This window comes from Haemaphysalis longicornis, unplaced genomic scaffold, assembly GCF_048455015.1.
Source record: "Haemaphysalis longicornis isolate Haplotype H1 unplaced genomic scaffold, Haemaphysalis longicornis Haplotype H1 scaffold_5, whole genome shotgun sequence".
Lineage (NCBI taxonomy): Eukaryota > Metazoa > Arthropoda > Arachnida > Ixodida > Ixodidae > Haemaphysalis > Haemaphysalis longicornis.
The window spans coordinates 148,533,998-148,557,015 of record NW_027526385.1 but is presented as its reverse complement, the minus strand read 5'-3'; positions in this window follow the sequence as shown (position 1 = coordinate 148,557,015).

The following is a 23,018-nucleotide window of genomic DNA, read 5'->3' as shown; positions in this document are numbered from 1 at the left end:
CAAACGTGTATTGCTGCAAAAACGCCCTACCAGCCCGAGCGCGCGCTTGCGAGCAGGCACCCATGCCTGCTTTTTTGTGGCACCAGACCGGAAAGAGACCCCTCCACGTTGCGGAGAAAAAGAGAAAACTCCCCTCCCTGTGATATATCGAACGGCGCGGAAGAAAACGCCACGAGCCTCCCCCGTCTCGGGAAAGAGCGCACAGCTTTCGTTGCGTTGTCGAAAGTCGAGTTGAGAGGAAACGGTTATGCGCGATTTCTCATCGCGCGTAGTTTCGCTGATAGTGAACAGATTTTCCTAATTCTTGCTGGAGGAGATTGCTGAGACAAGAGATTTTACCTCAAAATACATTCCTAGTAGTCGATGGTAAGTGCTGCAGGGCCCCTTTAAGTACCCTGATGGAATCTTGTCATTCATTAGTAGGGTAAACGCTTGCAGTTTGAATTATATATTATATTACATTGTAAGTGCTTAGAAAACATAATAAAAATATAAACGTGATGTTGAATTCCAATGGCAGATCCGGAGCACTTTCGGAGCAACTTTTTTGCTCCGTCTGGAGCAGATACGTGCCAATGGCAGATCGGAAGCAACCAAACCCTTTTCCAATGGTAGAACAAGAGCGCCTTTGCAGCAGAGATTGCGCCGTGCAGCAATAAAAATTCCTCCCGCGATATCGGCAGAGTTGGCCGGAACTCTCGGCGGCCCTGTCTTCTCTCGTGACGCCGTTGCCGTCTGCTTCCACTCTACTCCCCTTTTCGAACCGCTATGACACCGGCTACGGCAAATACGCGCAACAGCCATAGTCACAACGGAAAGATATGGATGCTGCAGGCCATGGATGTCGCGTTCTTTCTTGCTACTTAACCAAGCGAGTGCGACAGCTGAAACTCGAAATCAAGTGGTGAGGAGCCTAGCTTCAATGACGACTGGGTGGGCATGGCGTATAAAGGCGCCTTCGGCGTTTCTCTTTGTCACCTGCCTGCGAAAATGCAGATAAAACTTTCTTCACGGGCACCATTGGATGCCGTCGAGGCTACTGAAGTCCCTTAACCGGCAAAAAAGCCGATGGCGGCACTTTAGTTGAGACCTGCCAAGAACAAAACGCTTGCAGTACCGCAGACGTTTTTGGTAGGGCCCGGTGTAAAGGGCTCCGCGAAATATGTGTTGCCGTCAAGCTTCGGCATTTGCTCAGCAGGGAGCGCGCGCGTTCCAGGGACAGTTTCGGAGCACCTGCTCTTCGAGGGTGCAGTGTGCCCAGCGGCGGGGCTCGGCTACCGCTCCCGATCTGCCACTGGAATACAACATTAGTGATTTCCGAACTGTGGAGTTCGCACTCAACGGATAAGGGATGACTTATCAAGTTTTAATTCCTCCCTGAACATATAACGAAGTCTAAAGTTCAAGTTTAGTCACAAATTTGGACATACGCAACATTTCCATAAACCTATGATGACTCACCGGGGTACCTACCACCATGCTTCTTATATCTCTGAAGAAGCTGATGACTAGAATGACACATGGGGGCGCTATTGCAGTGATGACTGCCTAACTTAAATTTATGCCGCCTTTACTCTACTATAGTTCGTCTCACTTGTCCCGTGCCACAAACATGTTTAGTGGAGATCTAACCCGTCTCCACAGCAGCTCAGCCTGGACGAATTATGCGGAGGGATATATATAAGGAAATGTGTGTTTCAGTGGGGGGCTCTTTAGATTTTAGAGCCTCCACAAACCCCTAAAAATCCCTGAGATCTCATTGCTGCTACTCAGAAGTACATAATGAGGGTGGGGGAGACCGAGTACAAATTAAGCTGGTTCACATAAATAATGAAAATACACCTGCCGTTAGCTACACGGTGTCGGACTGAGATATTCGTTGTAGAAATAAATTATGACGGCGAAAATCAGGCCCTGTCATGGTGGAAATTCTTTTGAGCCAGAAACGAGACGAACAAATCGTGGCCCACTTATCATATGCGACGGGACACATCAACAATAACCAAGAAGGAACAGCGCTGTGCACGGGTTAAAACGTTTTAGGGGCATTACAAAGAGCCCTGCACTACGCGAAAGGGGTGGTATATAGTCATCGTCATCACTATTATCCATCATAATAATTCTATTGATCTCTACTGCAGGACGAGTACTTATCGCCGAGTTCGAAGTGTTCCTATACCCCTTATTGGACCTCTGGGTCCTCCAGCAGCGGCGCGATGCTCAGAAAGCGGAGCGACACGTCGTGATGCGATGAGGCTTTAATGGCATCTAGAAGAAGTGGTGCGAGCCGACGCAGCCGCATGAGCATGCGGCAGCTCGTGACGAGCGTAATGAAATGATGATGATTGGCCTCGTCTGCTACACGGGAGGACAAAGCGGAAGTTACAACAGTCTCCCCCGCCGACAGATGACGCTAAGGCCTCCAAAGGGTTGAGTAGCAGTACGGGACGCTTGACTGTATAGTGCCGCAAGGAAAACGTAGACTCCTTGATCTGACGGCTCCGTCCCGTCCGCCGATCGACTCTTCTCTTTATGTCAAGGTCTACAGATGTCTTGGACTCAATGTTTTTCCGAATCGCATACTATCCTTCAGTAAGTTGCAGATTTTCTTTTTGTTCCAGGTGAATTTCCGAGCATCGATCATCTTAAATCCTCTGACCGCTTTCTGCGCCATCGGTGTTCATACCGTCGAACTTGTTGCTCCTTAGAATGAGTCCCCAGAGTTTTGGAATGTAAGCTCACCTCGTGGAGTTCGGAGCGACAAGGGTTTCTGGACCAAGGAAGTTCGCTGTAAACGGAAACTTTCGTTTGCAGGTGTGGAATCTTCAGTAAATGTTGGGTTTTGCAGCCTGCTTTTTGGGTTTTCCTTCGTGAAGTTGGCGTTTCAACTGATGTTCTCGCGTTCCGCGTCTGCAGGCCGAAAAGTGTTTCTCCGGGCTCGTTGTGGTGTCTGCTGGCTTGTGCTTTTTTCGTTTTGCGTTCGTGTCTTTTGGACTCAGTTGAGTTTATACACGTTCGCTCACGAAGATTTCCAGCTTGCTTTGACTCCTCGAGGGAGTGCCGGAGGTTCTGGGGCTTAGACGAAAAGGTATCCAAGTGCGTGCTACAACGAGGTCCCAGCACTCTTAGGGTTCCGGGAGGCGAGCAGAAGGTTTCTTCCAGAAAAGTCATTCCTTGTGGTAAGGCGGCAATTACAAAAGGGTCGTTGCTGGCCGCTTTGCAAAAGTTCGACGAAGCTTCTTGGACGGTCTCTGTTTCCTTGTTCTCCATCGTTTCTTCATTAATTTCGGCTCCTATGAGCGAATCGTTCGTAGACATCCAGTATTGCGGTGGTCGGTCGGCCTGCGGGTAGCTGATTTCGGCGCCTTGAAAGTGGTGCTTCAAAGTCACATTTATGAGGACAGGACTCGACGTAGCTCGAAAAGGTATCCGATTAATTTTCGATAGTGGTTGGTGTGGTTGTGCCGATGTCCGGTTGACTTTAATCGGGGCGCTGCGCTCTGATATCGGCAGCACCGAATCTCTGTCCTTAACTCGTCCGCCTTGGGTCTTGACTCTGATGCCTTCAAGGTCCCTCAAATCAGTCTTCAACGAACGATCGAAGCACGACAGCACTGGCACACTGAATGATGTCGGCTGCTACAGGCAATCGGCCATGTACAGTCCATCCTAATCGTGTCTCCACGGCTTTCAGCTTTCCGTGCACAGGTTTTACGGTACCGGTTACCAGATCCCAGCAATAATCTGACCCAATGAGGACCGCAATCTGGTTATACTTCACTCCTTGTACTGAAAGAGGCTGCGTATCCAGGTGTATCTTGTTCATTTCCGCTAAAACTCTCTCTCCTGGTACGGGAATATTTTTACTGCATATCGTGTCCACTTCCAGCGCTTCGATAGAGATTTGATGTTTCCTGTTTGCAGCGAGGAAGAGGACTCGCACCTTTCTTATTGTTTTCCGCGTATTTTGACCGCGAACACGCCTACGGTCAACGTTTCCTGGCCCAGCGGTTTGTAACCGAGTTTTTCGGAAGCACTGGCAGTAATGAAGCTCCGCTGGCTTCTTCCATCGAACAGAATTCGGTAGCGCCCTGGCGTTTTCGTGCTTGCTATTGTCGCTGAGAGAGTCTGCAGCAGCATGACGGGGCCTGCTTGTATCGCGACCACGTTGACCGGTGCAGACGTCACGTTCTCCATGCCGTTGTTAGTAGTGTCTGCGGGGCACACGGATCTTGCGTGCCTTCTCGTGCACTTGCCACATTTTAGCTGGCTTCTGCAATCTCTCGCCAAGTGACCCTTCTTGAGACAACGGAAGCATCGTCCAGCTTTGGCGAGAATCTCCTTTTTGCACGAAAGGCTGATTTCTTCGGCATCACAGGCTTCGGAAGAGTGTGCTCCAGAGTGGCAAAAGAAGCACGGCTGCGGCCGGTTCACTGAGCTTTGTAGAGATGCTGCCGTGCTAACATCACATGGGTGGTTTCGTTTTCGTGCTTCTTTATCTGGGGTGCTATGAAGTTTCTGTTCCGCGCGTTAAGCAACAGCCTCTCGACACATAAGCTAGTGGTCAAAGAATTCCAGAAGCACTTGAAGCTCCTGGTCGGGGGAGGCTGTTAAACCGGATGAGCCACCGTGTGGGTTCGATGAAGCGCCATCTGAGGAAAATGGCGTTATGCGCCCCGCATGTAACCGTAGGGCCATGTCTGTCGGTAGTACCCTAAGCAGGTTTTCACGCAGCATGGTTCAGTAGGTCGTGGAGTTTGTGCCAAGCGCCTTGCGGCTTCGCATATGAAGCTGGACCCGGTCGTAAAGGTGCCTCAGTTGTCGGACGTCGGAGGACAAGGACACCGGCTTCAAGTCCAGGAGACCTCGCAGGTAATCTTGCACGATGCTGCGGTCATCTCCGAAGGGCTTCTTCAATATCTCGATGGCGTCCTTGTAGCACTCTTCGGTAGCTTGCAGTCCAGATATGGCGGATGCAGCTGCTCCAGTCACGAGGCTGCTCAAGTAGTTGAACTTGTCAGCCGTGCTGAGCTCGTCATTGTTGTGGACGGCTGCCGAAAACTGCGTTCAGAATCGCTGCCACGACCTGCGGTTCCCGTCAGATTTGAGGAGCTGTAGCTGCGCACGCTTGCATTTGCCACTCGGTGATGGGTGGACGGTCGTCAGGCGTGGCGTTGAGGACCCGCATTCTTGCAGCTTGAGACGAAGATTCGCGGTCGTGCTGACAACCTTGTCGCGGTATTGTCCAACATCTAACGTCTTGCTGTCCACTAGATCATCTGCCGTCTCATCAAAGATTGCCTCGTCCAACTTCTCTATCTGGCCATAAAATGCGCCGATTCACTCTAACAGCACACTCACCGCTCCTGCCTTCGCCTCTCTATTTCCCCTTAGGTGGTCTTCCGCCTCCGCTAGAAGGCCATCCAGTTGCGCCCGTAGGCTGCGTCGTCGTCGAACCTGTCGTTCCATTCGGTCGCACGCAGCTTGGAACTGGAAACTGGTCGCACGCAGCTTTGAAATACGCCCCTATGCGAAGGCCGTAAGGGAAGCGCGGAAAAGGAGACTCGAGTCCGGCACTGCTGTAGTTCACTAGATGCCTAGTGCCGCGTTCGCGTTCACTTCATGGCCTGCTTCTGTGACGTCAACGCGGACGACCTCACGAAACACAGGATTTGGCGGGAGAATAATTTTAATATAAATTGATTATTTCTTATGGCATAAACTATCGTTTGCTGCCGGACTAGCGCTGGGGGCAATATAAAACACCAAATCTTTCGAAGAAAACAAACTTGAACTTTGTCTTCATGGCTCCTTTAAGGATTGGTTTGCAGAACGAGAAAACAAAATGTCGAGACCACTTACTGACATCTGGCCGCTAGGGAAACGCCACCGTTTCCGCACTGCTTGTCATGAGTGGGGCTGCGTTTTCTGAATTGCTGAATACCAATTCGGCTGTGTTTTAACAGGTATTACAAAAGACGAATGGCGCAACTGGTTCTGATAAATAGCGATTGTAAAAGTTCCGTCAGCTTTCTCGCAATTCTCCAACTTACGAAACTATTTAGTTTAAATCTGTGTAAATGTGAATAACTAAGCTCACATACCGGATCGTTTCGGTGTCTGCACTTGTGTCGCGCGGTGGGGTAGCCCCGAGCTAGCACATCAGGATGGCTCGGTTCCGCTGTCTCACCCTTCGAAACAAGCTCCTCTCCGTTTTCTTTATTCCGATGCACGGCCGGGCTACAGCGGCGGCGTCTGCTGCTCGAGTCCGGCTGTGGCCGACGCTGCTGCGTTCGGGACGGTGACCCCGCGAATCCCAGGTAACGACTTCTAGAATCTCTGTTTTCACTTTTTCTAGAGCCACGTGTGTGTATTGAACTGACGTCGCATGTCGAATTGTTGTCGGCGTCGTTCATAGCTTTGTTTCCCAACCACCTTCACAGCGTGGATCGGAGACCGTTTTTTTTGTATATCACTAGTTTTAAGCCAATGTATAAGATTTTATTGATCGTCGCAGCATATTTCCGCCGATCTGTATGGCATGGGTCTTTCTGTACACTCGGTCGCCGAAGGGTACATTGTAAGGCCAATTTCTGGAATCGGGAGTCATAACACAGCAATGGAAAAACATGGCGACACAGCGTAAAGTATAAATAGAATCACTGTAATCAAAATAGGAATAATTAGGGTCTCCATGCAAATGAAGTCGAGGTGAAGGTTTTTTGCAACACGAGACAGCCATCCTCCCGAAGTGCCATTCGGGTTTGAATATTTTAATGGACCAAAAGTGGACCTGCAGGAATTTTTGCTAGAGGAATACACTCAATATTGCCTAGTAATGTCACCTTGAGTTTCTCAAGATAACTTCCTAGACGGAGAAAAATTCCCAGTTGATTGCATTTTACTGAGGTTACGTTTACCTGTCGGTGAAAAAAGCTAGGCGGCGCTAAAGCAATGAATTGGTCTCGGTTTTTATTATTTAAAACTCCTGGAGAGCGTTTAAGATGTTAGATCAATTCGTGCCATCAATATGCAGTGTTCTAAAGGAGGCGTAATTCGTAAGCGGGATTTAGGATACAATAGCCTACATAGGGGGTGAAATGTTGGGGAATCCAATTTTACGCACAAAATTATGTCATAGCTTGCTCTAAAAAGAGGCAGAAAGACGTTTTGTCAGTGCGTTGCGACGATTTATGCCCCTGTATATAAATAACATTGGGTAAGATGAAAATTTTAAATGTGACAGTTTTAGGGGGCTACTAGAACATGAATTTTGTGCATTCTCCGGCTTTAAAAATGAAGGAAGCTGACACTAACGCGTAAAATGTTAAGGTAGCGAAGCTGTACCCAACGTACCCGACCATCATGAGCATCATGCAGTCCACAATTGCAGACTGCTTGCTTGTTCTTCACTCCCGCAACCACATTTACCCTATCATTGTTGCTATAAGTGCGAGCTTCCTTTACTTTTTGGGGAGTGATGATCATTGGACATCGCCTTGGATGGGCGTACTCTATGACGTGTCTTTCGCGTGCTGAGAAAGTGTTGCCACGATTGCTTCGAAGGCTGGAGTCTTTCTTGTTCCGGGCAAGTGTTGCCACGATTACCGCAAACGATGGAACTTCCTTGTTTGTTTTTGTCTAATCTTGGCCAGTCTCCCTTACTGGGTATGCTTGGCTTGACAAACGTACGCAGGAGACACTTGGCGGTCGTCGCGAGGCACGCAAACACGAGCAGCCAGCATTTTCTTAGTTTTGGTAATAACCGGGCGGTCGCCGCGAGACCCGCGCTCACGGGTGCGTGCTCGGCAATTTCTTCGTATTTTAAGTGCGAATGCACTTCTTAAGCGACCCTGAATCACGCGTCCACCGCCGTCCGTCCATCCGCACCACATACCCACTTAGGGCGATTGGCCAAGAAGAGTTTTTAAGTGCGAAAGCGACCCCACCACATACCCACTTAGGGCGATTGGCCAAGAAGAGTTCCTTCGCTACCCATTCGGCATATCTTCGTGATACTAACCACTTCCTACGGGAAATTAACAACATAAAAATCCCTGATGGCGCCTACCTTCTAACTATAGATGTAACTTCTCTGTACACAAATATACCTCACCGAGGTGGGATTGAAGCCCTGGTTGAATCCTAGAGCATACATCGGGATCACGAGGCGCCAAGCCCACAAGTCATTGAAACTTTGACCAGGCTTTGACCGTCCGCGAAAAGAACTCTGATGGCTGTGCTGAAGAGTCGGGCTTAGGTACGTCACGCACCAACCTGAAGCGCCGACTGCCAACGGCTGAACCAAAAAGTTGGCCCCCCCATCATTGGAGACACGTGCAGTCCTGGAAGTGCCCTGAGAGCACCCCAGGGAGGCAGCATTTGCTCCTCTCAAGCCGAAGCTTGCCGCCACGTGTTGTCCAAGGGTCACCATCTGGCAAAAACTGCGTGTATTGCCTTGTGAAAAAGCCGAAAACGCGCGACTAGTTGCCTCAAATAGGGGTGCATCAGCCGATTCCTCCCGAACAGGTGCATTTCCGACACACTGGAAGCAGTTAGGATGTGGAGAGGGTTGCATGGAAGTGCACATTTAAACAGAAAAACTTACACAATCTCCCCGAGGGGAACCCTGATGAGGATGCGAAGCATCATGGGGGTTCCGTGTGGTTCCATTGTGTTTCCGTTATGTTGAGTGATCTGGTGTTTAGTAGTGCAAGAGGATATTCCGCGTCCGGGTTCACACCGGTGGCAAAGGCACGCAAATACTGTTGTGTGACGGTGAGTAGGCGGTGGTTCTCGAGGTGCCGAAACTCGTCCATCATGTTCTTGTCTATGTTGTCGTCTCTCTGGTAGAATAGGTAGTCTCCGTCAGCGTTGGTGAGGTAAAGGTTGTTGACGTTGGTGCACCGGCTGAGAGCAACGTACACGCCCTCCTCTTCGCAGCTTTGTCTTCTACTCCTTCTTCTTCTTCAGCGGTTCCCCTACAAGAAGATGACGATGGTGGTTGAACGCGAAGCTATGTCGTTATGGATTAGCAGCGTACACGCCCTCCTCTTCGCAGCTTTGTCTTGTCCTTCTTCTTCTTCAGCGGTTCCCATTACGGGAAGATGATGACGGTGGTTGAAAGCGAAGCTATCTTGTGATGGATTCTTTGGTTGGCCAATCTCTAGGGGCATTCTGCCACAATCATCATCAGAGGCGCTGCGGACGGGGCACGGACAAGTGACATGTCCCCGAGCAAGAAATGCTTCGTATCTAAGCGTTGATGAGGTAAAGGTTGTTGACGTTGGTGCCCCGGCTGAGAGCAACGTACACGCCCTCCTCTTCACACCTTTGTTTTCTTCTCCTTCTTCTTCAGTGGTTCCCCTACGGGAAGATGATGACGGTGGTTGAACGCGAAGCTATCTCGTGATGGATTTTTTGGTTTGCCATTCCCTAGGGGCATCCTGCCACAATCATCATCAGAGGCGCTGCGGACGGGGCACGGGCAAGTGACATCCCCCCGAGCAAGAGATGCTCCGCATCTAAAAAATCGTCCAGCCCTCCATCTAACGACCACGATGGTTGAACGCGAAGCCTTCTTCGTGTGAAATAGAATGGGAAAGGGTCAACGTACAAGACGCTGCGATTAAAAGACGAAACTGCGTACTGCTGAAATTCAAGGTACAACCAGTCAAAGTTTAAATCCAGAAGGCAACTAAGGAAACCCATTCAAGAAAGATTTGTGATAAATGATCATCGTCGTTAGACGGAGGAGTGCAAGATTTTTCAAGCTTAGGTGACAGGCAGCTTGTAAAACTCGACCGCGGGAATAAATGTGAAACTGAGGGCAGCTTTTTTTGACCCTCTTGTCTTTCGTCCTTCATCCGTCCACGCAGGAATTGTTTTTTTCTTGAAAAACCATTAACCAACTACCGAGTAACCATAGCAAGTCTTATAAAGCAATGCTTTTCCACGGCACGCATCAACGTTCTGTAGTCATGCAGTATTTATTCTGTCAAAGATTCCCGATGGCTGTAGTAAACGTATATCTGTGAAATTAAAGACGTTTCTGCTGTGGTTAACGAAGTTTTTTTGTTTTGTGCTAAATATTAGAAGGCACACCCCCCCCCCCCCCCCATTTTGTCTTTCGCCTGCGCACTATGCCGTTTCGTCATCAACTGCTAAAGGCCAGCGCCGCAGCACTCTCGGATCGACTGCACACACCGGCTTTTTAGGAGCATTTAGCTGCAATGTATTCCTCGATACACCACAGTGAACGCAGGCATGAAAAATTTGCATGAAGGAGCGGACTTGCACTTCCTGATTGACTCCCAGCTTGGGGCATTGAGCGTCATCTGCTATTTGTAATTACTGAGAATGAGGGTAAATCATACACATTGCATGCTTCGTAAAGGTCACCTCCACGCTCAAGATTTACCAATCTGAAAATATGTCGTCAAAACACGAGAGTCTTTGTAGACATTTGCAAGGAAATGCCCTCCTTCGCTTTCCCGCTCACCTCTCATGCTGTTCCTGTTCCGTCGCGCTCATCCCAAGGTAAACACACTAAAGGTTTGCTCAAGGCGATTTGAATTTACCGCGTTCCACTGTGACAGGCGGGGTTCCTCGATGCCAGAGCTTCCGTACGGCGGAGACGCGCATGAATCGAGGCTGCCGACTTCAAGGTTTATCGAACCGCGTTGCCGTGCTCCACGTGCGTTCCAAGCAGAACGTGAAACCTAGCTAGTGGAACCTTTCTTTGCTGTTACCGTGTGATTTCTCATATTCCGCCAGGAGGTGGCGCGGGCAACAGCAGGCGGTGCGCGTTGTTCTGCAGTAGATGTAGAATATCATTTGCTATAAAAAACCAAGCACCCAGAAATTTTTTAATACAGGAACACTGTCAATATCCCTTGTGTACTAATTTCCTGTCTTCTATTTGCGTAATGTCTTGTTCTTGTTCAACAAAGTTGACAAGTATGAACATAGAAACCGGGCTTAGACGTTTACATTTGGCTGTGAGTACATAAGACAATTGCGCAGTAAGCGTTTTACTTTGGCCAGGTGGCTGAATCGAGTTACAGACAGACAGACGGACAGACGGACAGACAGACAGACATATAGCCAGACCAAAATTTCTGGGTTTAAGTAGCCCAAGAAAGACTGTCGTCTTTAAAAAGTACTTGTGGTTATGAGTAGTGTACCGCGGAAACGTTTGTACAAAGATATGATTGATGTGTGTCGGCCTGTTCCGGTTTATCGTCAGTTATATGCAGTGGGTTCAGGAAAAGATGTTCTAGAAAGAGTGAAACGAATGCCAGTAGGTTCATCTGTTAAATCTTTCTTCTTTAAACTTCATAGCGGCACGCTTCCGGTAAAACCCTGGCTGCGGGAAAAAGGACTATATGTACACCCATGGACACTTAACTGTAGACTATGCCAAAAGCTGGAAACAATTGAGCACATCTTTCTGGACTGTTGGGATGCGGTGTTTCACTGGGACATCCTCCAACGAACCCTGAAAAAAAACTTACCATTAACGCCTTATGGCATTCGCTTTTTGCACGTAAACAATGATGGAGCCATGCCCTATGATATGTTCATGGCACTTAGTCTGCATTCTATGTGGAAAACTCGCATGGCGGTTCAAAATGCCGAAGAGGATGCTCGCACAGTGCGAGAGTACTTCATTGAAAGCGTTGCTTATATAAGAGAAGTTTATCGAGTCATGCCGGAAGTGCCTGAGTGGTTACCCATTCTGGATGTTCTAGCGCAATTTAAGATGTTTTAAGCCACTCCCTTCAGCCAATTGGTGGCTGGAGCTAGTAATCTGTGTACTGAACAGTGCGTGTTGTGTTGTCGCCAAACAGGCAATAAAAAAAAATATGCACGCTTTGCAAGCCGCACGGCAGCAGAACGACAGAAAACCATACACAACTACGCTGCGCTGACCGCCACCGGCATTCCACTGACGAGCAGTTCGCCATGGGCGGCGCTGTTCGTAGAAGCGATGGTGGTGTCATACAAGGGCTGCCCGGTCCCTATAGTCCGTAGAAATTTAGTTAATCTGCCGTCCGGGCCAGGTTTGTCGCCGGCGCAGCAATAAAGGCGCGCCAAAAATATCATGGGTGTCCCTATTCGCACGTCAAGTGGGAACGATTTTTATTTTTATTTCGCACGCCGCGTGCCAACAATTTTTATTTCTAGTTCCCATGGAGCTGAAAGGGAGAGGAAGAATGCACGTCTTGCCATAGCCTCCTGTATAACCATCCCTACCTGCTCTATCGCCCAGAAACCCATTGGAAACCTATTCGCCCTGCCTTAGAATATGCCGACATAATATGGAGTCCCCACCAACAACACCTAATAGACAAAATTGAACGAATTCAGAAATTAGCTGCACGGTTCATCTACTCTAATTATTCGCGGCATTCAAGCGTCACCAACATAATTAATAGAGCAAATCTTCAGCCACTTCACAAACGAAGAATAATTTCAAGGTTAAAGTTCCTATACTTACTCTATCACGGTCATTTTAAGATACCGCGCGCTCTGTACTTACAGGACCCATTTAAACACTCTCTCAGGACAAACCATAACAAGGTCATTTTTCAACCTGCTAGTCGTGTCAATACACATAAGTATTCTTTATTCCCAATGGCCATTTGTTATTGGAATAAGTTGCCGGTCAATGCTGTGAATTGTTCTACGCTGGAATCTTTTGTCAACTGTCTAGAAGAGATTGATTTTTTCTAAAAATGTATGCATGTGAATCGCGAAGTACCCTATGCGTATCAATACTTTTTCCTTTTCTTTTAGTGGAGCGTTACTGTGTTTCGTTTTACCTATGTATCCACTCCTGCAAGGGCCCGGTTACGGCCTGCAGTATGCACAAATAAAATAAAAATAAAAAAAAATCTCTGTGGGAGCAGCCCATTCACTGTGGGGGCGCCAAGTTCCCAGGTTCTTGATGGCCATGCCGGTGCGAACTGCTGTTTCAAGCAAAGGTCAACTGAAACGCACCTCGGCATCGTCTGCTACGCGAAGGCGTCTTCCAGCAAAAAAAGTCCGCAAAATGGCGAGATTGGACTGCATAAGCCAATAATAAAGACCGAAGCTTTATGCGTGGCGACGCAGAACTACTAAACGGCGTTCAGTGTACTGTTCCCGCCGGCACGCTCGTCCTTTTCGGTTCACTACGCGAGTTTCACAACAAAAAGTATACATGTCCTCACGGCTGTCACCGCGATAAGAGCCAGTTAACTTTTGTCCCGCTCTATGGGAGTTGATAAGCGAAAAATAATGACGCTTTATTCGGTGTTTAGTGATAATTGAGTCATACAAAATAAATTTTGTGGAAAGAAGTCCGAACAGTTGTGCTCCACTTTTTTCCGTTCAGTGTCGTTCTGCCGCTAATATTTTTTACGGTCCCCGATAAAGCACACCCCCCCTCACCCCCCATTCCGCCCCTATTTCTCCGCCGCCGCTGCTCCACAAAATGGGGCCATCGCACATGTAGTAGACATATTCACAACGCGGTAATCGGCAATGCCGGGCAGCGGCGCAAAGACTGACGACTTCAAGCTTTAGCTCAAGGCGATGCTCAGTATTTGAGGGCCCCTATATAGGTTTGGGATAAACATTCAGCACTCACTTTGCTCGTTTCTCTCTTTACTTCTCCCGGGTACACTCATTCTTCCCTCACCAATCACATACTGAAAAACCGACCAATTCTCAGCGGGTCACAAACCCACTAGTCAACTCCCCCGTAATATTTCTGGCTGAATCGAGTGAAACGCACAAAAAAAGCTTTTGTGTTAAATTATTTAGGAATGAACAAGGTAGGCCTAGAAAGTCTACCTCTATCGTAATTACCACTGTAAAGTTCTATCGTCACCCCAGCCAGTTACTAGATGGTTTCATTTCTGGACTCGTGAATTGTTATACCTTTTTTCTTCAAGCAGGAGTTGCTCGTCAGTGCTATAGCCAGAACCTCCTTCAACAACGCGTATTTTGTGTTTGCAAAGTGTCGTGACAACTTGTATTTAAACTACCCATTGTTGCCAGGTGTGAAGATAAATGTTGACCGTGCCATCGCCAAGATAAGAGATCCTTGGATTAGGGCGCCACCAGAGAGAACGGCGGAATTTCTGGCACTGAGCAGGCACAAGGCGTTATACAGGAGGCTATGGTCTAGCCATGGCAGTGTGTTGGAGGCCTGGTGTTTGACAGCTACGTGAAAAAAAACAAGAATTATTTGTAATTGGCTGGTGCTCAGCGTGTGAGTATGGGTAATTGTTATCGGCACCTTTGTGACAATATTTTAACGCCACTTGTGATACATTCAAGCAGCACTGAGCGTCAGAAATATGATCTGTGTCACACTTCGGCGGGTGAATTTGAGACGACGGTGAACGGTACCGTTTCTCAACGTACAGGGTGTTGCGACGATAATTGGAACACTTTAAAAACTTTTTCCTGAGCTAACCGCCGCTCTGTTCGCGCTAAAACTTGCCACTAAGGTCGCATTTTGTTATCTATTTTGTTTCACACCGGGAACAATGACGGTAGTTACCTGTTCATCCTGAAAATAAATAAAAATGATTTTCGCCTATGGGAAAATGGCGGCTGATTTGGACGTGCGAGCCCGAAAACCGGGTTTTCTGATCGTCAGCTAGGTCATTCCTAGGTGCATTTTCTGATCGTCTGCTGCACCATTTGGCTCCTTCCTACGGGGAATCCCAAACGTGCGTTTCTCTCTGCATACCCAAGGTGGTTCCGTCGTTCCAACATCAACTTGCGCTGGCTCGCACGTCCAAATCAGCCGCCATTTTCCCATAGGCGAAAATCGTTTTTATTTATTTTCAGAATACACAGGTAAGTACCGCCGTTGTTCCCGATATCAAACAAAATAGACCACAAAATGCGACCTATGTGGAAGTTTGAGCGCGAAGACAGCGACAGTTCGGTCAGGAAAATGTTTTCAAGTGTTTCAATTATCCTCGCAACACCCTGAATATGTTTGTTGTCCCGCGAAGGCTTTGCGGCTGCGTACTATTTACACCAATGAGAGAAAAAGTGTGCGTTCGTGTTATGTGCCCAGGGAGTATCGCTTTCTGCGCGCGTTTGTTGCCGCAACCAGCTTGACGCGGTCGGCAAACGGGCTGCCCACACCACCTATGACCAGGCGTTTCAATTCTTGGCAAGTTACGTGAAAGTGGAACTGTAAAAAAAAAAAAAAACTCCCAAAGAAGGCCATTTTTACAGGCACCGATTATGATAATCTCATCGGTGCAACGATGATGGCGATAGAGTTTCAACATGCGTGATTTAGAGAATTTCATGCTTCCGTTTCGCACGACCTAAGGCAAGGCCTACCACCTCACAAATTTAGACGAGCTTCGTCACTTGAAGGTCCTCTATCGTTCACACTAGCCTCTTGGTGCTTGCCCACAACTAAGGTACCTGCAAGTAGTTCCCAACATGCTTTGTTTACACCCTCGGCACTATATTTGTTTCAGAACACTCTCTGTAGTCTTGAAACGATGAAAGCTTTCCACAGTGTTTCCCACAGGCCTTCTTTAAATTACGATGACATAAGCTGGAGAAGTCCGGTGAATTGAGAGAACAACGTCGGGCACTAACCTCCCTGGTAGCCGCCGCCGGTTGATCCCGCTGCTGCCATCCACTGCCGCGAAGTTGCCTTGCTAAACCCGCTACCAACACGGCAAAAAGCTGAGCCACGAAGCTGTCGAGCCAACGGCGAGTTAAAGCAGCACTTGTATACAATATGTACAAGGGTAACAAGCCTGTTCCATGGCCCGCACAAAGGCGCGAGCACGCTCAACCCGGTGCCTCCGTCGAATGCCGCCCGCCGATTTCCGCTCTCGCTCTTGCGCTTGGGCGTTTTATTCCCCCGGACATTCGTTGCACAGGCGGCAGTTCAAATCCATCCAATCAGGACATTTCGCTGGCCGCAGTTTGAATTCGGCAAATGGAGGCGAAGTGGTTGCGTCAGCCGATCCTCCGCGAAGTGGAAAGGGTAGGCGACCCTTCGGCGTCTTTTTCCCGGCGTGTAGGCGCACTTTGTCCGCGTGCCGTTGGACCGATGCATGGTTCAGCACAGCCGTCGGCGTGTCGCCAGGCCAAGCGAAATTGTGTCGGGCGCTCCGGCACAACAAGGCCCGCAGGTGGCGCCAAGCAATTTTTAGCTCACGGTCAACTCCGCCAACGGAACCGGCTTTTCTGGGCCGTGGGGCCCTTAGCGCACTACGCTAAAGTACGACAACGTCGGCATGTACTGCTCGTAGACTGCAATTCTGCGACTAGTGTGTTGACGCCATTTCCTCACTTCATTTTGTTTGAGAGCGACCATGTTGGCACAAAAGTTTACCGGTCCTCAACAGGTTGCATAATAACTTAGTGCATATAAAAGTTCGTAGTTTTAATCAAGTTTATTCAGCAGCCCTCAATTATAAATAAAAACTGGCAACTCTGCCGAAGTTATTCTGTCAGCTTCGTCGCCACACCTTGTGTCCCCGCAAATTCAATCGTTGCTTTTCCCCGCAGCCACACTGTGTACAGTGGGGATCAAAAGATATACTTGAAGCGGAGAACACAGCGTCCGACGCATGCTGCACCACCAGGCGGCAAAGTCATTAAACTGCGCGCGTGCGTAGTTGTTTTAGAGCGCTCGAGAGTGTGGCGTACTCTTCGGGAATATGCTTGATCAAGAAGTGACGCCGGTCATTTATTTTGAGGGGCTTTCTTACGCTGCGTCGCCATTGAGCAGGGTGATCTTTGAAATGCGTCAGGCTAATTGCAATCAGCGCGATTGGTACTTGGCTACCGATTATAGTCGCAGGGTGCTTCAATGAGTTTCTTTTCATAAAATTCCCGCGCTTGTTTCACATGAGGACAAATGCTACTGCGAAGGGCGCCACCGAAGATTGGGGAGCATCAGGCGACCCCCGCTAATCCATGAGAGCAGCCGCCCGGCAGATTTGTGCCTTCCTTTGGCGGTTGGTGATTATGCCCTTAAGATTGCTACAAAACTGAGCCAGCTGAAAAGCGTTATAATTGCAGCCCTGACGGGGAATCGATATCAGGTGGAAGGCACGCTCAAAACAATCGACTGATGTCTGCGTTTGATACTGAGAAATTTCGCAGAAGTCTCCACGCTTGGGCGACTTCAGGATGAGTTGGGATACGGGATGTTTTAAATCAGGGGTCTGAAACTCACATGAGTTCGCGGGCCGCAGTCACGAATTTTAGTACCGCAAGGGCCGGGATAGTCAAGAAGGTTGAAACGAAGGGGGGGGGGGGTAACAAAATGTGAGATAATGCTGCCATATGAAAGAAACAAGTAGGTCTTTCCGTCTTTCCCACATGCTTTACATATGGTTGGTCATTCCTGAATAGAACTGGCGTAAGAATTTGAGACACATATCGATACCGATCTACAGGATGACTAAAATGGGGACGCTGATTCTGAAATATAAAATATTTGTTCCGCAATTATGCTTCAACACATGGTGACCGCATTGGGTGCCTCACAAAAAAAGGCTTGAAGGCAGTTGCGTCTGTGTATCTTACTAGAATAAAGCGTTATTGATAGTAATAGACGAGAAAATATTGCGAGTAATATTTAGGAAAGTCACAAAACTTTATTCCTTGAGAAGAACAATACAGCTTCTATTGTTCTAAACATGCTGGCTTGATGCCTGGAAACGCTTGGCTGCGACTAGAGAAGAAATGTCCGCATGAACTTCTTGCGCGGAAACAATCCTCATGGTCGATTTCAGGTGCTCATCAGTCATCCTCGACCGGAGAGCTGACTTGTTCACCTTCAACAAGGAAAACAGGTGTTCGCACAAGCAGGTGCTTCCGTACATGGCAATGATCCTGGCAGCCTGTTTACGTAGCGCCAGGAAACTTGCGTCGTCAGGAAACCTGTAGGAGTCTGTTACAGCCACGTCCTGAAATGTCTGCTTGAACGGGGTGTTAGCCTGCAGCTCAAGAAGTTGCATCTGTAGCTCGGGCGCAGCGTCATCCACCGGCACCAAAAACAGCAACAAAAAAAAAAAAAATTCGGAATTCATCGGCGAGGCTGGTGATGTCATGGAAGCGTCCCTCGAATTCTCTTTGGAGATTATGGAGGAGGTCAGCGAAGTTATCACAGGATTGTTTATCCACGTTCTCCATCGACATCTGGGTTAGAAAATGATCAAACTTCTGAATTCTCATCTGTCTCTCCCAAAGCTGCAATTTGAATTGAAAGGCCTGAATGTCGTCATGCATTTTTGGGATCAGTTTGATTTTCCGTAAAGTTTAACGTTGAGGCAGTTCAAATGATCAGTGATATCAGTGAGGAACGCAAGGAAGAGAAGACACGTTTCGTCTGACAGCTCAACAATGGCCCTGTTCTTGGTCTTCATGAAGGCGTCAATTTCACCTCGGAGATGAAAAAATCGTTTCAGCACTCTTCCACTACTCAGCCATCGCACCTCTGCATGGTAAAAAATTTTACCGTATTCGCTGCCAAGCGCTTCAATGGATGAAGTTCACTGGGCTGAGCACGATTTCCATGACGCTCTTCATTTGCAGAGACTTGCCTCACAGCGCTTCTTGGTGCAAAATGCAGTGAACCGCGGCAAATTGATTGGTGATTCCGAGTACAGCGAGTTTCGTCCGCAATCGACCAACAAGCCCGCTCTTGCATCCCACCATTGAAGGCGCACCATCTGTAGCCAAACAAACCATCTTTTTCCACGGTAGTCCATCGTACTCGACCACTTTTTCAAGAACAGAAAGCATATCCGCCCCTGTGGTCGTGCCTTTCATTGGGATTAAGTCCAGGAGTTCCTCAGTGACGTTCAGGTTTTTGTCGACACCCCTTAAAAAATAGCACATTGTGCGTTGTCTGTAATGTCACTGCTTTCATCAACTGCAATAGAGAATGCTTCAAACTCGTGGAATCGGTTGATTAATAATTTTTCAATGTCTCCGGTGATCTCGTTAATTCTCTGGGCGACTGTGTTTGGAGAGAGGCTTATTTTCTCGAATGTCTTTTTCGTGGTGGGACAGGTAGCATAAGCGACTCCGAGCAAGCACTGCTTCACGAACAGACCCTCAGTGAAGGGCTTGGATGATTTGTCGATCAGCTCACAAATGACAAAGCTTGCCCTTACCGTTTCGTCGCTTGCTTTGGCCGCCTTTTTGAACAGGTTTTGCTGCTTTCCCAACGCCGCCTTTAGTTGAGTCACGGTGTGCTAGCGAACGTTGCCAGTAAGATCACCATACTTCTCGTGATGGCAAGACATGAAGTGGCGTCAAACATTGTACTCCTTCAGCACAGCCACAGTCTGGTGGCAGACTAAGCACAACGTCTTGTCTCTTGATTCCGTGAAGAAATAATAAAGTTCTCATCGCTCCTGAAAGCATCTCTTCTCGTCTTCCACTTTGCGTTTTGCATACTGCTTGGACAACGACATTGTGGCCCGTTAGACTTCCATAGCAGAAACCTTCGTCATTTGCAGATCTTCCAAAAACCAAAAGGTCAAAAAGGCACCTGTCACATTTACGGAGGCGACAGGAGTGCGCTCTGTCATGCATTCACTTGGGGCGCCGCTACCTTTCACAGTGCTGTCAACAGGTGGCGAGTCGGAGGATAGACTCTTAGTTTTGAGTCTCGATATCGGGCGTTTGATGTCTGGAAGTACACAGTCTCGACGTGCAATGTGGAGTCTTTTTCTCAGCAGCGTGATGTCGCTCTCTCCGAGGACATAAATAAAGCTGCGACCCGCCCCTAAACGCACGTGGCCGCAATTTGGAGCCCGAACCCAGAATTTGACGTGGGGCGGCGCCCTTTTCGCCACATCTGCAGCACAGTAAAAGTTCTTGACGCGAAGACGAACAGGAAAGCAAATATCCGCAAACACCACACAACGCCCGGAAACCTTTGCGATTTCGCGGAACCCTGGAAAACTCCGGTCAAGGCGCTGTCTTCTCATTAGCGGCATGCAGCCCCGTTCGCAGGGTCATAAAACGCAGCGGGGAGTTTCTCCGCGGCCTGTGCTCGCCCAGCCCTGTGCGCACTGTAGAGTTCTCGATTCACAAGTCTCAGTTGCTTGCGACCATTGTGCACCCGACTTAACGGCGCCCTAATTGAGGGGCCTCCGGAAAAGAGGGGTGCACTCTCGTAACGCAAAGCCGTGAAAGACACTATCCACGCGTTTTTGAGCAGTCTCTGGCCATCTGCGTCTTTGGCTACACAAGCAGGGTGCGCACTCACGCATCTGCTTAAAAAAACTAAAATAAATGAACCAAGACACTTATGAGAGGGCCGCGGGCCGCGTGTTTGAGACCCCTGTTTTAAATCCTTAGGGCGACGCAGAAAGGCCCAGCACGGGCTGTGCGAAACACGGACTGGGAAAAACGACAAAACGAACGAGTTGTGTGTTTCTTAGTTTCGTACAACCTTTGCGGCGCAATAATCTAACCTAATTTAGACATGCTCCGTCTAGCCCAGAAAAATAGCTTTAATGAAAATCTTCGTGGTAGGCCTGAAAGCCTTGCCTCTTCTAATAGCGTCTCCAAGCCGCAGCCCTCAACCTTGAAAATCACTTTCGCAGGACGCCATCGATGCCCTGAAATGGAAACGGCGCTGTTCACCTTTAGGAAAAGTTGACGTGCGTCGAAAGCCTAAATGCTTGGCCGTTTTGCTCCGTCCTGCAGGCCATAGGGGCGGCGTCCCGAGACATTTTCTTTTCCCCGGGCATGAGGTGGATACAGCAAGTGACATGCAAAACAAATTTCTGACCCCTGCTAGGAATAAACCCGTGTGAGATGCAGGAGGGACATATCGACGCGGTGCAAAGGAAAAACTTTGCACGGGTGGATAATTATTTATTTCCAGCTCCCATCTCACTCAGCTTCTTCAATGCTTTCTTTTCACGTATCATTGAGGGGAAGTCAGGTGTTACCGTGCGCTTTTTCAAGCCGCTGAAATCTATGCAATTATTGAACACTATGAAACGAAGATTACTCTCGCGAGTGCTTCTTGTTACTGATGCCACGAGAAACAAGTTAATTGTGGAATTCAAGTTTGGAATAGGAATGGCGGTTATGGCATTTTCAATCATTCTCAGTTTGTACATCGCTCGTTAAGCGCGCGCTCACACAAACCCATTAACAGCGAACATTTATGTGTTCACAATTTTACATATTTATTTTGGGCAAAATGTTAACATAGTTGAGATAGTTACAGGCATATGGTGACGGGGCCTTTCATAACGCAAAGATATTTCTGGCCTATTATCCTCAGGGTGATAAAAAACAAAAAAATATCCCCAAATCATAAATCAGTGGTTTTCACAGCTCTCTTTAGAGTACAGAAATATTCCTGATTACATATATCAGTCTCGGGATATAATGTTACACTTCCTGTGCTTTGCGGCAAGAACACAGATTAAAACCTATTTTACTTTCTTCAAGCTTCCTTTATATTCTTGCCATGTACAGCATGAACAGCAATGACGACAAAAGGACAACCATGCTGAAACCTCTATTTGTGGCTAAGATTCCCCATGAATCTCAATCGGCACCAGTTAGCCTAACTTGCCACCTTATTATTTGTGACTACATGTTCGGTGCACTTTAGGTCCTCTCAGGTATTTTGCACCTCACTCTCTCTGTAAATTTCCTGCAGCAGCTGTATAAAGCCCTGGCCTAATCCCTCCCGCTGAAGTAGGCTTCATAGAACTTCTCCATCTACATTGTCAAAGGCTTCCAATATATCCAGAAATGCTATCCATAGCGGCCGCTTTTGAGTCTTTGACTCCTCTATGCATTGTGTTAGGACAAATGAATTGTCGTATAAGCGTCTTTCTCGTCTGAATCCATTTTGTAGTTCTCTCAGAATGCGTTCCCATCTATCCACGCTTGTTGTTCCGGTTTTACGGCATGAATTGCCAGACTGTATGACACTGTAGTAACTGTACTAGGCCTCAACGAATTAGCATCAGCCGTGTATCCTTTACATTTATAGATCATCTTCATCCTGCTCTTACGCCAATCGTCCGGTACTTGCTTAGTTTTTATCACTTTTTCGATTGCTCGAATCATTTGTGCCTTGCTTTTTGGGCTTAGTAGGTTGACCAGCCGTATAGGAATTTCATCCGTCCCAGTTGCCGTATTAGCTGGAACATTTTCTTCGGCTTTTTTCCAGTTCTGTTTCTACAACGTTAGCTCTCTATCTGTACGCACATCACTTGTCCCACTCTATAAATGCTGTATTCCTCTCTCAGTTCTTGTGAACTTCTAACATTTAGCGAATATGAATGTGCTCTACGATGACCGTCAGGCGCAACGGTGCAGCACACTTATAGGCAGCGCACGAAGTTCTCTCCATAGCGTTACATTGGAGATTCATGACCAGAAAATCATAGAAGGACTCTGATAGTATGGACAATAGGCCCTCCCATCCTGCATAGTGGCGACCACATACAAAAAGGCGCCTCAAAATAAATGACCGGCGTCGCTTTTTGATCAAGCGTTCCCATTTAGAGTACGCCACATTCTCAAGCGCTCTAAAAGAACTACGCAAGCACACAGTATAATGACGTTGCAGCCAGACGGTGCAGCATGCTTCGCAAGTTGTGTGTTCCGTTTTAGGGGCGAAACCCCTTACGGGCTAGGGCTGTTGGCATTTCATGTCGTCGTAGTAGCATGTATTCACAGTACTAAAAGAACAAGACAGTCGTTTTCTAACGCCTCCCACTAGAACGATATGTCTTCGTGGGATAAATGCGCACTAAGAGAACCCAGCGGGAGACTCGTTTTTCGATGCCATGTGTAGAACGCTTCATGCTTCAAACACAAGAGACGTACAGCAAAACTGTATACCTCTACACCCTAACGGTATCATCTATGGGGCCCAAAAGGCCAAGGTGCCAGAAATACAGCAATACAATGCATGCTTTGCCCCTCCCCAGGTTTCACGTTAGTGTTTCGTATTTCTTCTAATCCTGCGGGAC